Source organism: Megascapheus bottae, chromosome 35 (assembly GCF_031878675.1).
Source record: "Megascapheus bottae isolate mThoBot1 chromosome 35, mThoBot2.hap1, whole genome shotgun sequence".
Lineage (NCBI taxonomy): Eukaryota > Metazoa > Chordata > Mammalia > Rodentia > Geomyidae > Megascapheus > Megascapheus bottae.
The window spans coordinates 2,513,092-2,537,078 of NC_143543.1; the positions used below are offsets into that span (position 1 = coordinate 2,513,092).

General features: G+C 37.9%; 1 protein-coding gene across 11 annotated transcripts in view; it reads right to left on the minus strand.

Annotated features, from left to right (window-relative positions):
• Sox5 (SRY-box transcription factor 5) overlaps positions 1 to 23,987 on the minus strand; it is a 732,928-nt gene that overhangs the window by 231,463 nt on the left and 477,478 nt on the right. The window contains exons 1-3 of one of the 11 annotated variants that reach the window (XM_090324500.1): positions 1,529 to 1,640; positions 1,238 to 1,443; positions 204 to 337 (exon numbers count right to left, since the gene is read on the minus strand). The exons of 8 other annotated variants lie outside the window; for them this stretch is intronic. The gene's annotated coding sequence lies outside the window, so the exon portion shown is untranslated. Of the gene's footprint in view, positions 1 to 203; positions 338 to 1,237; positions 1,444 to 1,528; positions 1,667 to 23,987 lie in introns of those variants that run through there. 2 more of the 11 variants (XM_090324502.1, XM_090324501.1) reach the window with 2 other exon arrangements.

A 23,987-nucleotide genomic window follows, 5' to 3' on the forward strand; every position in this document is an offset into this window, starting at 1 on the left:
GACCCAAAACTTAGAATTTTATAAAGGATAAAGTATAAGGAGCTATCATCTGGAGTTTAGGCAATAAATAGCTGTCATCTGATTCACCATCTATGAATCAACATTTGAGTCTTGTATCCCAAGGTATAACACACTCGAAAAACATGACTTGCTCTTTCTATGTGGTCATCTTTAACACTAAACTGTATCATCCCCTTTCTTACCAATAGACTTGAAGTTCTGTGTTCCCTCAGACGTACAGGAAGGACAATGTCAGTCACGATTGTTCAATAAGTGTGTTTCCATAGTGTCTTTTCACGCAGTCCATGTGAACTCCTGCCACGGTGTGATCCTCATGCTATGTTAAAATGGTGGTGGTTATTTGTCTTGAAGACAATGCTCACATAAAGTAGCAAGCCACTACTTTGCTTTCCTTCCCTGGTCCCTGTACTCTGACTGTAGACTTGATTCCTCTCCAACATTTTTGTTTTTGTCAATCCTGGGACTTGAACTCAGGGATTGGGCACTGCCCCTGAGCTGCTTTTGCTCAAGGCTAGAGCTCTGCCACTTGAGCCACGGGACACATCAGACTTTTTCTGTGTATGTGGTACTGAGGAATTGAACCTGGGGCTTCGTGCATGCTAGGCAAACACTCTACCACTAGGCCAAACTCCCGGCCGCTCTCCAGCATTCTTAAAACTGTATTTAATCATAGTCAGGTGCTGGTAGCTCATGCTTAGAAATTCTAGCTATTCAGAAGACAGAGTTCTGAAGATTGTGGTTATAAGACAGCCAGGACAGGAAAGTCCCCTGAGACTCTTATCTGCAATTAATCACTAAAAAGCTGGTAGTGAGCATGTGAATTAAGTAGTACAACACTAGTCTTGAGTGAAAAGTTAAGAGTGTGAGACCTGGAATTCAAATCCCTATATTGACATGAGCATGCACACACACACACACACACACACACTTGAATCTATCTATCTATCTATCTATCTATCTATCTATCTATCTATCTATCTATCTATGATGAATTTGTTCTTCCCTTGCTTTCCTCTCTCTTTATTCTTTTGTACTCTGCCTTCAGATAAACTCTAGGAAGGTATACCAGCATGCTGTGGCATCTCTCATTCTATTAAATTCCCTATTACCCTTTCGCTGAGTCATAATTTCAATGATTGGTACATTGTGAGTCGTTTGTGAATTCTCATGCCTTTTCCTGAGTCTTTTCTAGTTTAATTTCTTAGGAGGTACTTACTATCGCTCAATGGTATCTCCAAATTACTATATCCTAAAGATATAAGCTCTTAGTATTTGATCTTCTATCTCATTTAATGGCTTTTGGATATTTGCAAGTGCCTTCGCCTCTCAGCTTCGTTCTGTGGTTAATATCAGATACCATCTGTCACCAGACTCCAAGAGAGTTCACCTTCTGTATTTGCATCAAAGTCCTTCCTCTTTTCTCTGTTTGTAAGAGCAAAAATCCTGTTTAGGTCTCATCTCTTTTATCACACGGCACTGCTATTTTGTACTAATGAAACTCTCTTACCTTTCAATTCATAAATCTCATGAAATATTTAATGTGAATCTGTTATCGACTGCATATAGTATTGACTTACAAACAGAAAGGCAAATGACAGTCTCTGCCCTAAGGAATTTATAAGGTAGTGGAAAAGGATTCTGTAAAAATTGACTGATCATGACTGATGGAAAGGGAGGGGTAAAAATGTCTTCTCTGTGATGTCACAACCTGAGCATGACCTCATCGGTGTCATGCTGTGTTCAAAACACTTCTCATCCAGATGTCTGTTCAAGTCGAACAAGACCAAGGAGTGACCAGTGTTTGCTTAATTACACGTCATCCCCTCAGTACATAACCATTCTTCTTGTCTCCGACATGTCCTCATCAATAAATTATGGGACCACTTCCATGCTGTGAGACCATTACTGCTAGTAAATAAACAAGCTTGGATAAACAGTCTGGAGAGTGTGGCGATGTCATAGGAATGATCAGAGAATGTGCTGGGTTATTTCCTAACAAACTCCAGATTGACCAGTGCGTTCAAAAATATGGAGGTGAGATGATCACGCTCTGTGAACCTTACTTCTTAGAAAATCTTGCTTATTAGAAAAAGATCCTTCTATCCATGCATCCATTGATTCCATGTGTGTCCATCGTCCTTGGGAGGGAAGAGACATTGAGTTTAAGGGTAGGAAAAAGAAGGAAGAATGGTAAGAATGGTTTCTGAGCACTTAGCTCTGATCAGATCTCTTTCCTGCTGTAGTATCACCAAAACATCTCACTTCCTAACCCCCAGAACTCATCCTTAGCTTGGACTAGAGATCTTTTCACACTGGCCTTTCCCATATGCTGGTCTTTTCTTGGTTTCTTGGTTCCTTATTCCTAGCAAAGGTCCTTGATGAAGCTGGATGCATGTAAATATCTGTGCTCTGACATCTTAATTCATGTCCTTCTGAAAACAGCCCTGTGAGTATGGCTTTTTTCCTTTACTCTGCCTGTTGCAAGATGCCTGCTATGTCTACTTTCAACGTCATTTCCTTCTGAAACTCTTCTTCCCTCAGCAATCTATCTTGAAACAGTCTGATTTGGCTCTGATGCTGAGATTTGTCAGTAGATACTGGTGGCTCACGCCTGTAATCCTAGCTATTCAGGGAGGCTGAGATCTGAGGATCCTGGCTTGAATGATGTCTGCTCAGGTAGGAAAATCCCTAAGATTCTTCACTCCAATTAACAAGGAACAAGTTCAAAGTATAGATGTGGCTCAAGAAGACTCCCAGACCTTGAGTACAAAATCCAAGCAATAGTGGAAGGGCCCTGAGTTCAAGGCCTGTAACTGACACACATTTTTTTTAAAGGATAGTTGAGCTTTTATATTGGTACTTTTTTTTGGGGGTTTTCCAATCCTAGGGCCTGAGCTCAGCGTCTGGGTACTCCCTTGGACACTTTGATCAAGACTAAGGCTCTACCACTTGAGCCACAGCTCCATTTCTGCCTTTTTCTTGTGTGTGGTGCTGAGGAATTGAACCCAGGGCCTCATGCATGCTAGGTGAACTCTACCACTGGGCCATGCTTGTGGCCTTTTTAAAAAAAAATTTGTTTTTTTATGAAAATTATTACTGCTGTCTATAATTTTCCTAATTGAGCCATCATCGCACATTCCTACAGGTCTACTTAAAAATGTGTACACCATAGGAATGGAACCTTGGCATCTATGTTGGAATTTTGTTTCGTTGTCTGTGATGGTACTTTGCAGGTTTAAGTGTCTCAAAAGGTATCCATGAAATGAATGAATTAAGGGTCAGGAACATGACCTAATGGTAGAGTGCTCGCCTAGCATGAAGACCTGGGTTCAATTCCTTGGTATATAGAAAAAGCTGGAAGTGGTGGTGTGGTTCAAGCAGAAGAGTGCTAGCATTGAGAAAGCTCAAGGCTCTGAGTTCAAGTCCCTGGACTGTCAAAAAAAAAAAGGAGGAATGAATTACCTTTGATGACAGATAAACAATATAGGATAAGCTGTAAATAGCTAGGTTTATTTTCAGTATCTCTAAGATCATATCCTGCCCTAAATTTTTAGGCAATTTATTTGCTTACATATTTCCCATTTGTTGTCATATATATGTAAATAAAGTTATTATAAATATTAGAAGGCTTCACTGTCATCAGATACTTGTTTTGATCTTCACTGCACACACACACACACACACACACACACACACACATACACATGATTAAAAGAGTAGATAGAACATGATTCTTAACACAGAATTATATGGTCAATAAATGTGCTGAAGAAAGTATCCAAAAATATCAAGAGGGTCACTATCAACTTTAAAATCAATCACATTAGTTTGTTTATTCTTAGTCCTTAATATTAAAAAACAGAGAATAACTTTATCAATTTCATATAACCAGAGCACAAGATATCAGAAATCTCACAGATAGAACCAGATCAATCCACATGAATGAATGATGTATGCAGTCCAACAAAGTCAAGGGAATCACACAAGTAAAGGTTTTCAAATTCTTGATGAGTTCTATATACTGCTATTGTATCCTTTAAGTTTTACAACATTCAATGTAATATTTGGCTGACTTCGTTATTTGCAATTAAATTTTGGAATTTTCCTGATTGAACAATATACACTGTATATTTGACTCACTATATTTCAGGGATCCTGCAAACCTTGGTCTCTACTAGCAGAGATCTGCAATAGAGCAAAACCTTGATACATAAGGCCATATAGTTTGAAGCTAATTGAAAGGACCTCCAGGATATTGAAACAAAAGCCATATAACGAATGATTGTTGTCCTTAATGTACTATGTTGTCTCTCATCTCTTTTGCTGTCCCTTGGGTATCTCATATTGTTACAGTTATCTGATATATTTGTTATCTGATATATTGGATTTATTTGTATTTGGTTATTTGAAATTGGATAGGGAAGGGGGGAAAACCAAGATGGGGTGGGTGGGTGAGGGGGAGGGTAATGGGGACCAAGACATGTGAAAGGGTATCAATGTATGTGAATTAATGCACCCTCTATCTGGCAAATATCTTGTAACCCTTTTATTAATTACAATAAAAAATATTAAAAAAAATAAAAATTAAAAATAGGGGCCGGGAGTTTGGTCTAGTGGTAGAGTGCTTACCTAGCATGCACAAAGACACGGGTTTGATTTCTCAGTACCACATACATAGAAAAAAGTTGGAAGTGGTGCTGTGGCTCAAGTGATAGTTTTCTAGTTTTGAGAAAGCCCAAGGACAGTGCTCAGGCCTGGAGTTCAAGCCCCAGGACAGGCAAAAAAAAAAACCCTAAAAATAGAGATTCATGGTTAATTTCTATTTGGATGATAAAGCAAAATTAATCATCTATTTCCTATGACTGTCTCAATTTTCTCATCATCAGTGTTTAACTACATGTAGAAATTTTTCTGTACTTAATTTGTAAGTTCAAGTCAAAGTAAAATACACTATGGTCCCATAGGACTCAGGTATACAAAAAAAAAGAACAATATACACTGTATATTTGACTCACTATTTTTCAGGGATCCTGCATGTTCTAATTATAATATGTATATATAAATTATATATAATTATTTTTATATATTTATATATTATAAATACATATATAGGTTACACTGCTATAATATTTTAGAATTTAGAAGTTGGTAATATTCTAAGGTTGAAATGCTCAAGTTTCTTTTTTCTTTTCTTTTGCCAATCTTAGGCTTATACTTGGGGTCTGGGAGCAGTCCCTGAGCTTGTAGTTTGCTTAAGGCTAGTGCTTCTCTACCACTTGAGCCACAACACAACTTCTGGCTTTTTCTGTGTATGTGCTACTGAGGAATCAAAGTCAGGGCTTCATGCATGCTAGGTAAGCACTCTACCACTTAGTCTACATTCCTGCCTCAAGATATCCAATCTTCTAAGCAATTACTTCCTTTCAGGTGAGTGAGGAGTAGAATATACAAGAAAAATATGTCAAGCAGAAATTTCTCACAGTTCTTCCCTGGTGTTAAGTTTTAAAAAAAATGACCTTATAAGAGCTAGAGAGAAATAAAAATCCTCCACTCCCACACTCAGTTTTAGGTCTTCTTCCACACTCAGTCTTCTACCTGCAGACTCTCACCTGTACACACACCAAGAACTCATTGAGAAAGCCAAGCAGTAGGACATGAGAGGGTGGTAGAAGAGACCGCCCCTCAGTCCCCAGGAGAGAAGGTTGACAAGTTACCCTCTTTCCCTGGTAGGTGATTTAAGTCTAGCATCAATAAGGAGAAGTTAGTCATAGTTCAACTTTTACTGGGTGTTCCTTTGATCTTTCATTTCTTAGCATCAAAATCAATATAAAATGAAAACTAAAGACTGACCGAGCTATGTTGCCATGTAAAATTTATATTTTCCAGTCCACATACACACATAGAAAACATTCCCAGTGTCGATAAAGGGAAGGCAGCGTTTCCTTTAGAGAATCTTAACCATTTCTGACAATAGGGTTTGGAAAAAAATGGAAAATGGAGGTGATTTTGAGGATGTTGTAGCACTGTAACATGGAAAAAGGAAGGTTCTGGTTATAACAATTGTTTCCCCTTGGTTTTCTGATTCTGGACACTTTCTAATACAAGTTCAATTAGGCAAACTCAGTACTGAAACCATTTATTTGTCTTTGTCTGATTTGATCATGTAGTGTTAATATACACCCACACTATTTAAATGGATTTATGCCAATCTACAAATGTTACATTGAACAGTCTATATGTGTTTACGTTTGTATTTTAAATGTTAAGAACTGAATTTTTTCTACCACTCCCCCCCCCACACCACCACCAACAACAACAACGAAAGTCTAGAACAAAACAGCTCTGAATATAACCTTCCTAGGGACACCTTAATTAAAGATCTTTACAGATGTAACTGGGTTGAGATAAAATATCCAAGTTAGCTCTTATTTAATAGGACTGATGTCCATATGAGAAAATGACTATGGGAAGACCCGGAGAAGATCAAATGACAACAGAGCCACAATAAAGACATTCAAAGGCAATGGAAACCAAGGCTCGATCGCCACTATCCAAACTGAAAAAGTGCTAGAAAAAATGGTGCTATTACTAAGGGTTGCCAGGAGAGCCTGGCTTTCTGCTGGCATGGTGTCTTCCAGTTGTTAGCATGGGGTGTGTAAAGAATAGACTAAATGCCCATTTGTTTAAAGCTACCTAATTAAAAGTAATACACATCCTAGAAAACTAGTCCCAGACTAATTCAGATAGATAAATCCTTACTGCAGTGTGGGTAGGTTATATCTGACAGGCAAAGTATTCTGTTTTTTCATCCAGGCTCCTGATAATCTCTGCATTTCATGGGATCGAACATATTCTCATAATCCTCTCTTTTCTCTGCCAGATTCAGAGAGATTGTATTGTAAAATGGGGCTTTAGACGCAATGAGATCAGAGTAAACTCTAGCTGGGGGCCCATGGCTCACACGTGTAATTCTATCAACACAGGGGAGCTGAAATGTGAGGACCACAGTTCAAAGCCAACCCAGACAAGAAAGTCCATGAGATTCTTATCTCCAATTAACTACCAAAAAGCCAGAAGTAGATGTGTGGCTCAAGTGGTAGCACACCAATCTTGAGTTCAAGAGCATTAGGCCCTGAGATCAAGCCCCAGTACACACACACACACACACACACACACACACACACACACACACACACGGAGGAAAATACTTGCTCTGACACATTTTCCTTATTGTTTCACTGTTTACTTTGTGCATAAATCCGCTGATAGTAACAAGGTCACTTTCACAAAGAAAATGTGGAAACCAGATTGCGTTAGAAGTTAATGTTAGGTCAGGTTAACTAAGTCCATGTAAAATTCTCTAATGCCAGTTTAACAGATGCACACATGTAGGTACATACATTTATGAGCACGTACAGGTGTATATACAAATGCATATGTATATGTGTATGGATATGTATGTATATAACACACTAATGTAGACATATTTCAATATAAATTTTGTAATGTAGGCTGGAATTTTGTGACTGGCACTTGTTTTTTTATGATTATGTTACTTTAAGTTTTTTTTTTTCTATCACTTGAGCTGCCTTCTGGAGTTAGTGTGGTTTTCAGAAGTCTTTCTAAGTCTTTATCTGGCTCAAACTATGATCCGCGGATCTCTACTTCCAGAAACGCTTTGGATAAAATGCTTTCTTCCCATTGTCTCTTCTATATTATGCCACCCTGAAACCTGAGAAATTAAAAACCAATTTGAAAATCATCTTTATATTTCTCATTTGAGACATCTTTTTCAATAGCAAAACAATAAATAGTAAAATGAAATAAACAAAATCCTAGTACCCAAATTCAGACCATGTCAAACAAACTGCAAGCTTGTAATGTCTCTATCTCGTGATGTTTAAGGTCAGAATGCAGAGAAATCTTATTGGCCCCCACTGATTATGTGGGCAGCAAAGAAAAGTGGTTTATTATTTTATAGAGTTGAGATTGCTGAACAGTTTTAATAGGTCCCCATGGGTGATAATAAACTTTATCTCTTGATGATGATACACTCTAGAGCTTTTCCTCTTCTCCACAATTACTTTGGAATACCACCATGGAATACATCTCAACTACCGACATTATACAAGACACGCCTCTTAGAATTGAAAATGTTCACCACAAGGATATCAAACCCCCAAATTTCAAAACAAACATTTCGTTGCACCTAGTTATGTTTGACTCAAAACTGTCTTACTGAGCATTTTAGCAAAGACAAAACAAATCCAAAAATATAAAAGAAGCAGCCAATTTTTTTTCCTGGAAAAAATAAATACTACCACAGGCAGATGCAGTGTCCCCTCTGTCCTAACCTCTTTACCTATCTCCCCCACCGCTTTTTTTCCCTTTTTCTTTCCCATGTTGACTTATTGTTCAGTGAATTAAATGCATCATAAGATTACATCATTCATAAACACATATAATCAGGACATCACATCTTTATTTATACATCACAAAGCAAGGCCCCCTCCCCCTGGACTGTATTGTCCAATTGTTTTTATGATCATTTTGTGGGTTCAGCATCACAAAACCCATCTCCTTTTTTTTTAAAAAAAAAATAAGAACAAGAAGAGAAAGGGAGAGAGAAATCCACAAATTGTTAGTCGAGTGTATTCAGACACACAATACCGGCTCACATCTTGGCAACTTGTGAAAGTGCCCAGTCGAAAATTAGTAACAGCTGGAGATGACAGTTGTTTTAACAGCTGAGCTGACAGGATTAATTTAAATGCACTGAAATCAAAAGTAGATAACACCTGTTTAGTCTTCCAGGGCCATTCGGCAAGGTAGGCCAAAGGAAAAACAGAGAGCCAGATTTGTGTCTCTTTCTCTCCTAGAAGGACAGAAGGGCTCCAGAGGAGAATGCCATTAAAAAAAATTTTTTTTGATGGAGGTAGGTTAGATTTTAGCTGCAGGAGACTGGCCTACCTTTATCAGTTTTTAGCATCGCTATAATGCACCTCCTCTTTCCTTTTTTTACTTTCCAGATCTTTGACCAAATCCAATGGGTGGATCCAGATCACTCGATTTCAAAGCTATCATTTCTCACTGGAGCATCTGAGAAATTCTCTTTAGTTAATTAATGTATTCTCTTTGAGCTTCACCATCATAGAAGAGCTCATATTAAACCTCTCTCTCTCTCTCTCTCTCTCTCTCTCTCTCTCTCTCTCTCTCTCTCTCTCTCTCTCTCTCTCTCTCTCTCTCTCCTTCTCCTTCTCTATTCTTTCTTTCTGTCTGATTTTTGGATCTAAATTAGATAAGATCCAAAGGAGAGTTTGGATTTCAAGTAGTTGCCAAGAATTCATTCAGAGTTGGTTTCTGGGTTAAGTATTTATGAAGATAATGAAGATATTCATTTAACCTGAATATTATTTCTCCAAATAAGAACTATTACAATATTGTTATTATTTTCCTCTCTTTTTTAAAAATGTAGAAATACAGAAGAATTTATGGGTCTCGGTTCCCTTATTGGGACTCGTTCAAGTGGGCACATTAAGCTAGATTGATAGTTTCTTACACACACAAGTACAGAAATGAAGCACAATCCAATATTTTGGAAGCCCAAGTATTTAGTTTGTTTCATTTCCAAGAATTAGACTCTAACTCAAAGAATATAGAGGTTATTATATTCTACATAGAAGAATATTTTGGCCTGATACTAAGAATCTTAATATCCACAAATCAAATGCCATTCTATGAAAACATGTTCATGAATTTGTATTCATGCTATTTTCAGGTAACTGAGAACATAGAGAATGATAGTTTTGGGCTTTTGTTTTGTTTTGTTTTGTTTTCAGGTGACGCAAGGTTTGACATTGAATTTTTTATTTTTACCAAATACCACATTTGACTCACATAAAAGAAACTATACTTCCATCTTTTGAAACAGGAAAAGAAGGTATCTCCAGGCTGATTCATTTTTAGACAACTCTAGATACTGAAAAGCACAGAGCCATAAGGCTTTTATGTTGATTTGATATACAGCCAAAATGGCGATATAAAACAATAATGCTTTCTCTTGTCCCAGTTTAGAAAAAGATGATGCGTGAACAGCAATTTTCTGAATTCAAAGGCTTCAAATATTCAAAAATCTTGAGCTGGTAATGGTTAAAAGTGATAGAAGCTTGTAAGAATGATTTATAAATGTGGTTAATTTGTGGGGGAATACCAGATGACAGAGTTCAAACTAAACTGATCAGTTTAGTTTAATCAGATAGTAGTTCTAGTTTATGTCACAAAAATCAGTTTTGTGTCAGAAATACTTCATACCCTGACCTCATACCTGTATCCTGGCTACACAGGAGACAAATCTGAGGATCACTGTTCAAAGACAGCCTGGACAGGAAAATCCTTGAGACTTTAATCTCCAATGAACCACCAAAAAAAAACTGCAGTGGAGCTGAGATTCCAAGAAGCAGAGCAGTAGCCTTGAGCACAAAAGCTTAGGGACAGCACCTGGGCCCTGAGTTCAAGCCCCATGACCCACAAAATGAATAAATAAATAAATAAGCATCTCATTTCTAATAAGTCGGGAAGTTCTCCTTTGAAAACTCCATTAAAAATGGCCTACATATTTTGTTAATTTCAGAATAATACACAATTGCAAGACCACAAATTCAAGAACTCAAAGTAAAATGAAAGTGCAGCCTTTAAAGTGCCAAATTTTTGCTCAATTGTTTATGAAAAGATGAGTTGGAAATATCATGCTAAATAAGGGAAAAATGTACCAATATAGTTCCAATAATTAACAATGATACTGACTTACTTTTAAACCTTGGAGATGCATGAAATAATTTTATGTAATAAAATTAGTTGTAATGTTCTCAAAAAGGAAGAAAAACTAAGAACTGCCTCTGGTACCTCTAGATTTTCTACAATCATCCATCTAATCAGAAACTGAAGTTACATGATAAAAAGAGCTACCAATGGTCTGTTTCTAATATTATTATTATTAATTGAATAACGATGATCACTTAACATGAATCCTTAGTGGTTGAGGTTTTATTAGCTAACAGGCTGCAGAAAAGTAATATTTCCTTGGCAACATAAAAATGTAGGCTACCCTGAGGACAGTCAAAGGCTGGTCCTGGGGGCTTGAACTCAGGGCCTGGACACTATCCTTGAGCTTTCTCAAGGCTAGTGCTCTATCATTTCAGCAACAGCGTCATTTCTGGCTTTTTCTGTGTATGTGGTACTGAGGAATCGAACCCAGGGCTTTGTGCATGCTAAGCAAGCACTCTACCACTAGGCCATGCTCCCGACCCCACATTTTTTTAATACTCTAGGTCAAAGTATCTAGCAAGTTTGGTTTCTTCACACTAGCTTTTTAAAAGCAATTTCCAGAAAGAAAACACAGATGGCTTCTTTTCCCACAGAAAGAAACATGTATAACTTTAAAAGACAATCTGTTAGACGACATTCGTTATTAGAGCTCCTTAGAGAAAGACTCAAGAGGAAAAATTTGAACCCAAAAATAAGATGAATGAGGCCAAAAGCAAACTGAAGAGGAATTTTCAGAAGAAAAAGGTCATCGATTTGATTGCCTCGAGAGCGAATATCTATATTAGGAGAGAGAGAAAGAGAGATCAAAGACAGATTTAAATGTTGTTGAAAATTTACAACTTAGGTGATTAAAAAATCTCTCTTACAGATGGAGGAAAGTTCCTAAAATTATGAGTATTGATGTCTGACGTCTCAGAGAAACATGAAATCTTATAAAGTTACCCTAAATGCTGCTTCTCTCTGAAAGTCTCTAAATAAAATACATGATAGATGAAGAACCATCAAGTTCTACTTGCCCTGAAAATGAACATTTAACAACTCACCCTAACTGATAAAGCTCATCCTCAAACTGTATTCCCCCCATCATAGATTTGAACTCAGGACTTAGACACTGTCTTTGACCTCTTCGTGCTCAAGCTTGGCGCTCTACCACTTGAGCCATAGCACCATGTTCTCTAATGTTTCATTGAAGAAAAGAATCTCATGGACTGTCTTGCTCAGGCTAACCTCGAACCACAATAATCAGATTTCAGCCTCCTGAGTAGCCAGGAAGATATGCGCCACAGATTCATGGCTCTTTTTTTTTTTAAATAAAAAAACATAACACTTAGGAGTTAATTTTCACAAAAAATAGCACCTATTTTCTGAAAACAAAATCTTATTGTATTTCTAAGCCATTTTGGCTTCTCTGGCTATTTCAAAGTTCTCAGGTTTATGGAGTCTAGAGTGATCTATTTTGTCTAATGATAGATATTTCAACTTACATCAAATAAGAAGCTGTTTCTTCCCTGCTTGTTGTTTTTCATTCCACAACTTAGAGACTCAAAGAAGATAATTACAAACAATGCCCGAAGAATGGTTCAGTTAATGTTAATTTATACAACAAGCTAATTACTACCAAATGGTAAAAAAAAAAAAAAATCGCATGTGGAAGTCGGGGTCTCCTACGCACAGAGCAAAACCAGCAGCCATCTGTCTCAGCTTGGGGGAGCTAGGGATACCCAGATGAATTGTTCACCCACCTGCACAAAAATCACAGGACCTGATAACCACAAAGCTCTCTGTAAGGCATTTGCAGGAAATGAAAAAAGTAAACAGAAAGCTAGAAGGTGTTTAAGAGGTATATTCATACATAATAATAATAATAATAATAATAAATCACATCCTTCTTTCTAAATTGTCATCAAGACAAGTAGAAATCTATGTTCAGTAAATAAATACTACCTTTCTTTTTTTACTGTTTGCTGTTGTTTTAGGCAAAAATAAAAAAACTAGAATGTTAAATCATTGTTCTTTATCTGGGAATGCTTTTGTTCCCTAAAAAAAGAAAAAGTATTCTTGGATCTTCTGAGGAAGTTGATTATTTCTGTGTTCTGAAAGGCGGACATTTATGTCTTAAGCCATTCATGAAACAATCTCTTTGCGTATTATGAAGGTCACTGGAGATTTCCTAGCTAAACGTTTTGTTAGGGAAATACCATCTTACATTTCAACCAATGCAGCAGAAGAATGGCAGGCGGGTTTTCTTGAAAATAAAAAACACCTACTGGTGGGCCTGGTGCTGGCAGTTCACCCTTGCCTGAAATCCTGCTACTCAGAAGGCTGAGATCTGAGGACCTTGGTTCAAAGCTATTCCAGGAAGAAGAGCCTGCAAGACTCTCAATTCCTATTAACCCCTAAAGAACCAGAAGTGGAGCTGTGCTTAAAGCAATAGAGCATTAGTCTTAAAGGGATAAACGTCAAAGCAGGATGCCCTGGCCCTAAATTCAAGCCCCACTAGAAAAATAAAACAAAAACAACAAATCATGAAGTTATTGTTGACATGTAGGCAATGGATTTTCAAATGGAAAACAATTTCACTGGGAACATAAAATTAACAAAATTTTGTTCTATATTTTTTATAGACTAAAAGTAAATTGATTTACTGATGTGTTTCGGCATTTACAATTCTGAATAGAGAAACTGGTGCTTGGTAAATATTTTTTGGGGGGGAAACATAGAATGAAGAAGCTAGAAATAATAACAAAAATACAATTTTCTCCTCCCATATTCCTGAGATTAAAATAGTTTACAAACAAAATGTTCTTATTTCACAGAAACTGGAACATGGAACTTTTAAAATTGTTGTTAATATGATTCCTGGTAGCCAGCCTAATTCAATAAGAGACGAATCATCAAACTTGAAATAGTGGACCTACTTTGGAATTCTGTTTCTTTAAGAGGAGAAATTCCTATGCAAAACAATAGGATTGATTAGCTCCTGAAAGCTATAGATCCTCAAACCAAAATTAAGGGGACTGAAATGTAACCTACTTAAGTTTCAGCTTAAGATTATTTCATAGAAGTTGAAATAACGTAAAACAAAATGATTATTTTTCTGAACATTTTCTGGGTGTACTTTTGAAAATTTTTCTTTCTTTGGCAAGTTCTAAATTATTGGAAATATTTTATCCCCCATTTACAACTTATTTTAAAGTAGGGATACTTTCGAAGGTAACCACATGAAGTGAACAATGAAAACCAGATAGATCTTCAGCAAACACTCAGAACCCACTTCTCAAAATATCAGTTGTGTAGTTTAATGCTTTTTTGGGGGGCCACTTCTGGGACTTGAACTCAGGACCTGAGCACTGTCCTTGGGCTTTCTCAAGGCTAGAGCTCTACCACTTGAGCCACGGCACCACTTCTGGCTTTTTCTATGTATGTGACACCAAGGAATTGAAACTGGGTCTTCATGTATGCTACCACGAGGTCAAATTCCTGGCCACTTTCTTTTTTCTTTTAAATAACAAAAGGTTTATAAACACATAATGTTCCACTTATAAATTATTCCATAAATGATGTTTTCATTGCAATTTTTCCTTATGCAAGATATTTATAAGTACCCATGACAATCAAATTTATTCAGAAATAATTACATGGAAACAAGAATATTTTAACATAAACATATAATGTATTAAGCTATTTGATCGCCTGTCTAAATAGGATAGAAATAGCAACCAATTACAACAAAAAAGCATTTCATAATTATTACTGTAATATTTTCATTTAAGGAAACTTAATGGGGTCCCCAAGATTACAATAAGCATTTTATTTCTTGAAAGAATCAAAGACTTTGCTTTAGAGTTGTAAGAACCATGCAATTATTATAATCTATAAAAATAATGTATCCAGGTCTGTTAGAGACATTATGTTTCATTTACATTGCATTATCTCTTAGGTGGATGGAGCATGTATGAAAATGGATAGTATTCTAGGAAAAATGAACAATAGAAGCATCTGAGTTTCAGTACTTGGACAAACCTATTGCTTAAAGCAAGGTGAATGAATTATAAACCACGGATCTTATAACACAAGATTTTAATCTTCTTTCCCAATGCTTTCGTACAGCGATTTATAGTGTAGAATGAGCAACAAACTTTCTACTATTTGAATCATTGTAAAATATCTTGTCAAAAGCAATAATAAACCTGAGGTATAGTTGATCTATTTAAGAATTCATTATTCATTCCTTCTTTTGTCCATATTTCTTACTAAAGAGCTTTCAGGGTTTTCTTACTCCTTTTTTTTTTGCATATTGGCTTAATCAAATATTGATGTCACATCTCCAGAACTTTATATCTGGAAAGAAATACAAGACCCATTAAATGCAATTAGTTTATTTTGAAATAAAGGAAAAGTCACTTTCTCCAGCCTCATGCAGATAATAACTGAGCAAATGCTAGCACCCAGGTCTTCATAATTGAGTATTTTCTCTATTAAACTTCCACTAGGACCATAGCCAAGAGCCCTTAAAGGGATGGAATGGTTAAGGTCAAAAATAGCTTACTCAACCAGTCAATTAACTCGTTCAATTAGAAGCCACTGTGCTAGGAACTCTGGGTAATGAAGTTGAATGTACCTCCATATGCACTCTTTAGGACAGGGGTCAGAAGATTTTAGTCGGTAAAGGGCCTAATACACAGTATCTTAGGATTTTCAGACTATACCACAGAATATTACCATAGCAGCACTCCACCTCATTAATATGCAAAGAAAGTGGGTCTGGATGGGTTCCAATAAAGATTAGTAGACAGATACTGAATTTCATGTAATATTTATGTCACAAAATACTTTTAAAAAGTTTTCCTAACATTCCCAAAATGGAAGAAGAACAACAAAAAAAGAATCCTGTTCTTACTTCAAAGTCAGAAACATCCAGGCAGCAGTTTGAGGTGGCCTCTGTCTGAGTCTTTGGATTTTATTTGCTGACCAGTGCTCTAGGGGTCAAAGTCAAGTACAGCACCAGTGCTCAGATCTATAATCCCAGCTACTCAGGAGGCTGAGATCTGAGGACCCTGTTCAGAACCTGAGAAGGCAGACAAGTCTGAGAGACTCATATCTCCAATTAACTAAGCAAAAAAAATGGATATTAATCTGGATGCTTGTGGTTTAGGTCTGTACTTAGGAGGCTGAGATCTAAGGATTGAAGTTTGAAGCCAGCCCAGGACAAAAAAAAAAAAATTCTTCACGACACTCTTATCACCAATGAAGCACCAGAAAACAGGAAGTGGAGCTCTGACTCAAAGTGGTAGAGCACTAGACTTGAGTGAGAAGGCTTAGGAGCAGAACCTATGCCCTGAGTTCAAGCCCCATGATGGTAGCCTTGAACAGAAAAAGCAAAGAGTGTGGGAAGCCCTGAGTTGAAACCCAGCATTGATGCCTATTTAAACACAGACATCCTCTCAGAAATGGAGACACAGGGAAGCATGGAGAGTTAGTCGTTTCAAAGTAGCAGATAATTCCTGCGAGAAATGAAATCTGAACTGAGTAGCAAGGGTGAATGGAGACTAGCAAGCTGAAAATGAAGAATCAGAGGGAAAGCGCCGTACACAGACATCAGATCATAAGCGAAGAGAATAATTAGAACAACAATCCTAAAGGACCACATAGGAAATAGTAGGAATGAGACCTGAAGCAGGCACATCAAGCAGGAAGTTAGTCTGCTTGCTGGCGTTACAGCATTCCATGTGTTTCAGGAGTCAAGAAGATTTGGTTAAAATTGAGATTGAAAGGCAGGGAAGGAAAAGACCGTAAGAATCTTCTACGTACGGCTGTGTAAATGGAACACAGCCTCTTGGGGTTACCGGTGGGGCTAGGAATCAATGGGAAGCATGATGGAAGAAGGGGTGACATCAACTAAGATGTGTTGCACCTCTAAAATTACTATGTTGAAAGGAAACCCTACTGTACAATCACATAAGAACAATTCCTAAATACTTCAATAAATGTCTTTAACAGATCCCATAACATGGAAAACCACTTTTTGGTGCATTTTGACTAGCTAGTAGTTTGATAATGGATCATCCAGATTCTGAAAGTACTACAAACATGGTTCAGAGATAATCCACCTTGCATGGGTAGTGATTAAAGGCTGTAGGAGAAATTGAGAAATACTTTGTGATATGACTTGCCTTGATAGCTCAACAGCTGAGAGAAAGACATTATAATTGCTTTTATCACTGTCAGTTTTTCTTAGGCAGCTACAAAGAAACAAAAATTTAAACTAGTTCTATCCATATCTATCTATCTATCTATCTATCTATCTATCTATCTATCTATCTATCTATCTCCTATCTCCATGGATGATGGGATGAGAAGTGAGTGCACAGAAAATGAAATGTCTTAGAAAGCTAGACTCAGTAACTCTTGTCATGAAGAGAATTGGTACAACACACTTCTGACAACCACAGAAATGATTATTGATATGTCAATATCAATTCACTTATTTGGTGTGTATGCGCTGGTCTTGGGGCTTGAACTTGGGGCCTGGGTGCTGTCCCTGAGCTTTTCTTTTTCTTTTCTTTTTGGCTCAAGGGTAATGCTCTAACACTTTAGCTCCAGCTGCACTTTCAGCTTCCTCTGTAAATCAGAGTCTCACAGATTTTTTTCCTGCCCTGGCTGGCTTTGAATCACCGTCCTCCTATCTCAGCCTCCTGAGGAGCGAGGATTACAGGCATTTGTCACAGGCTACTTTTTAAAGATAAGTTATTAAATGCACTGCCATGCTTGCTGTAGGGAAGATCCTCAGGACAGAAGGTGTATCTTTTGTTTCTGCCTTCTCATCAATCTAGAAAACCCTATGTTTGCTACTAAAATGAAAGACCCAATAGTGAAACAAAGAGAATAAATACAAACAGCAGCAGTGAAACCAGGCTCCCCTTCTATCTTGGGCATTCAAAAGGACTGTACACAGGATGTGAAGAGAAATCAAAGCCAATGGAAAGTGAAAACACACAGTGAAAGTGGATGGGACTTCCTGTCTTGAATTAAGTCCTTGATCTGGGAACTTCCTTTGGTCAAGAGTTGTCACAGCCAAAAAATTTCAGCTTAGAGATAAAAGGTGAGATGTTTCAAAGACCTAACTCACTATTCTTGTTTATGTGTTTGTGTATGCTTCTGCTAATGTGTGTGCCTGTGTGATTGTATGTGTGTGTGTGTGTGTGTGTGTGTATTCCTTCGTTTAGGGGAAATTTGGAGATCTGGGTTAACATCATCTCTTCAAATACATTTATAAAAACATGTAAAGGATATATAGAGAAAGCAGTTGTTTAATTGTAAGTTGTCAGAAATTCAAATAAACAATATTTCAAGATATTGCACAATTGTTAGAATGTATATAACATTTCAAAAAGCATAAATTGTGACTCTGAATCAGGTAATAATAGATTTTCAAACTGGGAATCAATTGTTTTTTAACTGAAATATGTAGCTTAGATAACAAAGGGGAAAAGGTCTGTAAAGACAAAATAAGGATTTGAAGAATAACTACCCAGTGGTATTTTAATAATATTCTTTACTAATCCCTCACTGAAAGTTCTTAAGAGGAAAAGATTGGTAAACGGATTACAATTCTCATTATTGTTCACTTTTCTCATCTCATTCCTAATGGTGTCCTTAAGATATGGGGAAAAGCGTAAGTACAGACAACATGTCTTATGTTGGAAATGAAAAATATAGCAGGAGACGCCATTTCTTGGCCTTGTTCTAGTAGGTGTCCAGATTTCACATTTAACTGTCTCTGCTCCCACGCAGTACTGTGTCTGGAAATTCATATGGTATTTTCTTTTTTTCCATTTATTGGTCTTGAACTCAGGGCCTGGGCACTGTCCCTGAGCTCTTTTGCTCAAGGTTGGTACTCTACCACTCTGAGTCACAACACCACTTCCGATTTTCTGGTGGTTCACTGGAGGTCAGAGTCTCACAGACTTTCCTGCCCAGGCTGGCTTTGAACCATGATCCTCAGATATCAGCCTCCTCAGTAGCTAGGATGACAGGTCTGAGGTACTAGTGCCCAGCTGTTCCCAAATTCCCTACAAGAATAAAGTCCTGATGCAGTGTAGGAAACTTTCAGGTAAACTTCCAGAAACTTCTCCGATTATAAGGAGCTCAATGATAATGTGCAATCAATCTATTTATCTATGGATCTTTATTCATATGAGCCCATATCTATCTATCTATGATGCTCTTCAGAGATTACATCATATTGTCAGTTCCTGGTAACACTATATTAATGTGTGTGTGTGTGTGTGTGTGTGTGTGTGTGTGTATGTGGGGGGGGTGTGGTGGAGAGAACTTAAATACGAATTGAGTCGAGGGTCACTATTTCACTGAAGCTTACATAAACCTGAGAACTAACGTATGTTTCTTGGAAGGAAGAAAAAAATGGTAATTTGAATAATGCTTTCTACTTTCACCTGAAAACTCTGCATAGGAAAGTTATGTTGAAAGTTATAGTCTTTCTACTATTTGAAAGAAACTCAAAGAAAATGTCTATCACATTTCATAATCACTCACTTTTGTCTTATTCATAAAAAAAGCAATCATGAAAGACAACTTTTATGAAGAAAGGTTGCAAAGGAAAGAAAAATGGCAGACGGGAACTTTTTTTCCCTAGGAAGAAAAATGAAAAGATAAGAGTTCAAGAGAAGGTTCCTCACTCTTTATTTTTTTATTTTTGAAAACTGTCAAACTAACTTCTATTGACCAAGAATAACACACAGCAAACACACCACACAAAAGAAATGATGAAAGATGTATTTACTTTTTCAGGGCCCCTTTTTTTCCTTTCTGTTTCATATACACCCACTCAGAACAGTCTGCATTGTGTTAATAAATAACCAGCAGTAACCAGACCCAGTAGAAGAAAGCTTTCCAGGACAATGTCAGGTAGTAGACAGCTACTGGGTCTTACAGACCCAGTTTTCCATGTGTGAATCTCAGACCCATGTGAAGAGATAAGATGACCTGATGGATGGATGGATGGATGGATGGATCCTTCGACACATGGGCAAGAAATGGAAAAAAGCTTCATAAGCATGGATACTATTGGTTTAAGCTGATTTCTTTGAGTATGAGAACGAACACATCAATTGGAGGGACCATTCTCTGACACTGTAAATCCTCTTTATCAGAACACTTCCGGTGGACATTTGCAACATAATAATAAAGGATAACCCCACACAGTTTCACATGTCTGGGCTCTAACATGAAGTTGGTTATAAATTTGTTTCCAATGTTAATTCCATGGTTTATTTCCAAGAGAGAGAGAGGGAGGAGAGGAAAAAGAGACAGAGATACAGAGGGACAGAGACAGAGAGAGAGACAGAAAGAGGTATAGAGACAGAAAGAGAAACAAAGGGAAAGACAGAGAAAAAAATTCACAGGAAATCTCACAGCTATAATCCTAGCTACTCAGGAGGCTGAGATTTGATGACGGTAGTTCCAAGTTAGCCTTGGGAAGAAAGCCTATAAAATCTCTTTATCTCCCGTGAACCACCAGAAAATGGACGTGGAGCTTTATGTGAATTAATGTCCCTTCTATCTGGCGAATATCATGTAACCCTTCTATTAATTACAATAAAAATATATATGAAAAAAAATGGAAGTGTACTAGCCTTGAGTGAAAGAGCTCAGGGACCGCACCCAGTCCCTGAGTTCAATCCTCAACGAGAAAAATTCATGTCGAACTGAAAGATGAATAGTCTTCTCTACTTCATTTTCTTAAGCACAAACAACACGTACCAATTAGAGGTCAGTCTACATGCCAGAGTCTGCCTCTTTTAGGAGGTGAAAGTCATGAAAAGAAAAAGTCATCAATCACCCTGAGACACTCCAGCCCTTTTCAGCCTACATTTCCCCAAATTTCTTTTCTAAAATGTCCCATGACATCCCTAGGGGGACAGGAAACGTCTCACACAAAGGAAAATAAAGACTTTCCGAAGAGATGTGAACTCACTTATGTGCCTCTCTGGATCTTTACTGCTACCACGCATTATAAATGGTTTCAATGCCATATTGCTTGTATGACACCCCCCCGCCCCGCCACCCTGACACAATCAGCTTACAAGTTCCCTGGGTTGCCTTTCCAATCCAAGGCAGAGCAGAAAGAGAGCCCCTCATTCTAATTTCAAACCAGCCCCTTTCCCACTTCAGCATCCAAAGTTTGTCAGCCAAAACAACTAAAAATAAATAAATAAAAAATTAAAAAATAATAATATACAAGAGCCCAGAGCACAACCTGATCTCCAAAATGGAGGAGCGGATACGATGGGCTATTTTAATCAGTCCACACCATCCGGATCTTGTGCTCCTTCTGTTGCAGCCTGGGTCTCATGCTCTCTCCTGAGCTTGGCCATATTTCTCTTCCAGATTAAGGGCAGCTCACGCAGGCGCAAAGGGACTCCTGCGGGTCTCAGAACTCTGGGAGCAGGTGGCAAAGGCAAGTCCTGAGTGTTCTTTGCACTGACTGTAGTGCTGTCCTCCGTGCCTTTTCCATAAGTAACTCCTATTAACCAGGAAAAAAATAAAAAGGCCAAGCACCCACTAGAACACTACCAAGCAGGCCTATTTAATTAGGGCAAATGCTTGATAACCACTTCTCCATGTTAAACACACAGTCACACAAGGCCTAGAAGGTCTGATTAATTTTAATATGTTCAGTCTGACAAGTATCTTGGGAGTCACTCAGTGGAAAACACACACACACACACACACACACACACACACACAGAGGCACAAACAACACCAACAACTCCTGTATCCACCCTGAGAAATCACTTTCAGAAGGGCACTAAATGTGGTCACTAAGATCGAGGATTATTATTCACAAGTGGACTTTTAATGTGGGAAAGAAGAAAGGTCTCTGAAACAGGTGGCTGGCTTTTCACTCTTGAATAAATGATATCCCTGAGCCACAAGACAGAAGCCACGAGGACGGGCTGGAACCTTCTCCTCATGTTTATTTGGAATTATTTCAGAGGGGTCTTAAGTGATTCACACATAGCAACTGAAAGCCCGAGATTGAGAAGTTTGATGAAAGGGACTGGAAAAGAGGTGTCCTATTTATTGAAAGATATTAGGATCCTTTGAATAAGAGATATTTAGAATGACTTTTGGAGCCCCGATTATAGACAAACTCATGTACGAACAACAAGTATCAAATATTTGGGAATTCAAGATTCATGTGTGTCTCAAACAGCTAAGCAAAGCAAGACTGATAGCTTGGTGTTTTTTTTTTTCACAGAGAAATGCAGAAGGCAAAGGACATGATTTACATGTTATTGGACATTTTACTAGCTCCACTGAGTTTTCATTTCGAAGATAAATAGAAGGGATCATGGCCACGTGGCTTTTCTGGTATGAAAAATCTGGACTTCAACTCAGGGTTTCACGTGTATAAAGGAGAAAGCTCGCAGCCTCTACCCTGTAAGCCAAGGGGCCTTTCAAGAAGATGTCAATTTTCTATAACACTTGAAGGAAACCAAGAAAGATTGGGATCAACTGTTTGGATGGGAGTAGATATTCCCTGAAAAGAAGATGAGAGCAAATGAGTCTCACTTTCAAGCTGAAAAATGAAAGCAAAAAAAAAAAAATAAATGACAAGGCTTCAAACTCAGCTACTTCTGCTAAAGTTAAAACACTTCTTACATCATCACAGAGGCGTTCTCCTTGCCCTGACCTTTGAAAAAGAAAACTCTTTCCTTTAGCAACATCACTTCTTTTTCTGAGTGTGGATTTCCTTACAGGGACGGCTTTGAAAAGAGGAATGCCTGGAGGGGAAGCTGTGGCTGGCTCAAGAAGGACAGAGAGAACTTTTCCAGTGACAGGCCTTACAGAAGATGGGGGGGGGTTCCACAATACAGTCAGGACAAACCCCAACCAACAAGGAAGAGTGCGAGGAACCAAACTTAAAAGAACTCGAATGAAAAGTACCCTTGTTTGTCCTTCAGTAGCAGTACTTTGTCAAAACGACCACGAGCAAGAAAACAAAAGCCAACTCAAACCTCTGCCAATTAATAGATCTTCAGGCTTTTGCCGTGATCTGCTCCACATTTTTTTTGTTGTTGTTTTTCCCACCTCGTCGAATGTGATTTTTTTGTTACTGTTGTTTTGTCTTGTTTTGAAAGAAGAGTGTCATCTTTTTCACTCAGTTAATAGAATGCTTGGGGATTGTGTGTGTGTGTGTGTGTGTATGTGTGTGTGTGTGTGTAAGAAAGGTTTTTCAAAGCCTGTTTTTTTTTTTTAATTTTCTCCATTAAAATAACGGCAATGAGAGTAACCGCTGATGAGTAATTCTGCGTTTCTATTTCCACCTATCTGGTAAGCGAAGAGGTTCAGTTTAATTTCAAAGGGGCCTCTTCACAATAGAGAGTAAATAAAAATGAGCCTTGTGGTTTAAAATATACGCTAAATTTTATACCTGCAATGCCTCAGTGGAGTGTTCACAAAGCCAAACACATGCACCAGGAATCTGTGATTTCCCTAAATAATGACACTCAGTGCTGTAGCACAGATGAAATCCAACAGCCTATCATACCTACTTGTGCAACTCTACAGTAAACTTTAAATACGAGGTTGGTAAGTCTGTTGTATGTGTCAATACGTTTTTAGCAGAAACAAGAAAGGCCACTAACATTTTTTCGGGGAGGAGAGGGGGTACTAAGTACCTTAGTAGAGGAAGCTATGTCAAAAAAGCACAGTTGCTGGGATCCTCTGTATCATAATTCCATTAGGAGGCTACACTTTAGGAGGACTGTATTTTGAGGCTGGCTGAGGCAGAAAAGATTGTGAGGCCCCTTCTCAAGCTGTAGTCAGGAGCAGAAGTGAGTGTCTGTGATTCTAAACTATGTGGTCGGCTGAGATGTGGGGGAGAGGGGTCAGTTTTCTGGTCAGCCAGGAAGGACAGAGCATAAGACTCCATCTGAAATGAGGGAGGCTGGGTGTGAGACAGATGACCACAGAGATGGGACACCTAAAGTAGGCAGAATACAGTCCAGGCAGGTGTTGGAGAAGGCAGTGAAATTCTGACACATTATGCCACGATATCCATAAAAATATTCAGGTTTCAAAAGATCATTTATGAACTACATACATGTATACAT